Source organism: Schistocerca serialis, chromosome 8 (genome assembly GCF_023864345.2).
Source record: "Schistocerca serialis cubense isolate TAMUIC-IGC-003099 chromosome 8, iqSchSeri2.2, whole genome shotgun sequence".
Taxonomy (NCBI): Eukaryota; Metazoa; Arthropoda; class Insecta; order Orthoptera; family Acrididae; genus Schistocerca; species Schistocerca serialis.
Window position 1 is genome coordinate 479,178,051 of NC_064645.1, and position 1,707 is coordinate 479,179,757.

General features: G+C 41.6%; 1 pseudogene; it reads right to left on the bottom strand.

Annotated features, from left to right (window-relative positions):
* Positions 1-1,144: 1,144 nt before the first annotated feature.
* Positions 1,145-1,261, bottom strand: LOC126417427 (5S ribosomal RNA; annotated as a pseudogene).
* Positions 1,262-1,707: the final 446 nt, after the last annotated feature.

Genomic DNA, 1,707 nt, shown 5'->3' on the forward strand with positions numbered 1-1,707 from the left:
GTGAATGCTCTGAATAGCTAATCATTTGCCTATCGCAGCATCTTCTTCCTGTCGGTTAAATTTCGCGTCTGTAGCACGTCATCTCCGCGGTGTAGCAATTTTAATGGCCAGTAGTGTGTGTTCATTCTTCTTGAAAACCTAAATTTTGCAATTATTAATTTGGATATCCCTGTGGGCTCTATAGTTATTATCTTGGATTCAGTGATAATATGTTCCTCGTTAATATACTTCTCTCTGTTTTATTTTTACCACTAACCTTACCATTCTTTGTATGCAGTAATTTGATCGTGTCGTCTTGCTTCGGCGCCACTTCTGTGTTATCACCTATAATTCAACACATTGAGTGTGTATCGAAAATCGGTCAATAAAATTTATCATCAAAGTGTTGATAATAAGCGACATTTGTTTGGATGCTATTAATTTACACGTGGTGATAAAGAAAGATAATGGAGTGCTGCGTTGGTGATTGCTGTTTGTCAAGGACTGAGCTTTGTATTCTCACTCGCTATTAGAATGTAATGTAAGAATGACAATCAGGATCCGGTTCACCGTCTTTACGAGTCTGCACTCACTATGCAACATACAAGCGATGGAGGATGGAGGATTTTGAGGAAAGAGCACTTGAATCAGCGGTTTGTAAACCAACTGTTTTTTGGAGATACGTTGATGATACTTTCATAGTTAGCAAACTGTATAATAATAATTTTCCTGTGAACAATTACTTACCTTGACACTTGTTTCAATTATAAGACAAATCCATGTGTTTCACTATAAAATTTCTACAGTAAACTTTAATCATACACGATGTACTAACAATAAGAAACTACAGAATTACGAATATACGCAAATAAAATAGGTTACCTTAGAAAACTTTCCTTCTGACATTCTTTGTTCATATCATCTCAGTTGCACAATTTTTTTCTTCAGAATACATTAATACAAGCACTCCGTCTTCAGGCCACAAGTGGCCCACCGGGACCACCCGACCGCCGTATCATCCTCAGATGAGGATGCGGATAGGAGGGGCGTGTGGTCAGCACACCGCTCTCCCGGTCGTTGTGATGGTTTTCTTTGACCGGAGCCGCTACTATTCGGTCGAGTAGCTCCTCAGTTGGCATCACGAGGCTGAGTGCACCCCGAAAAATGGCAACAGCGCATGTCGGCTGCATGGTCACCCATCCAAGTGCCGACCACGCCCGACAGCGCTTAACTTCGGTGATCTAACGGGAACCGGTGTATCCACTGCGGCACGGCCGTTGCCACATTAATACAAAATCCTTTTTAAATAATGCTGCCTCCATTACACGGCAGGTCAGCTTCCATCCTTATCAAAACAGGTATGTCGCCAGACTGTCTAACACACACTGACTGCTACTCTCTACAAAAGATGCAAGGCTCCTAACCAACTTCTGTGGTCTCAGGAACAGACTAATAAGGAATATGGTCACATCGATACTACGGAGGTTAAGTACATTAATCGAATTCACATTTTCATTCACATTTATGGCCAGAAGTACCTGAAAATTGCTACGGCAAATAAAACAGCCTCCTGTCACAGTTATAGTTTCCGAAAGAATCCCGTTCTTGGTAATTTCCGACGCCTTGGCAGTTCTGTTCCAGAGATCTCATACTTTCGTGTTACTTGAAGCTAGCTGCTCAGCGTACAGTAGTGACAGGTATCTCGAACGAAGCCTATTTATTCGTAAG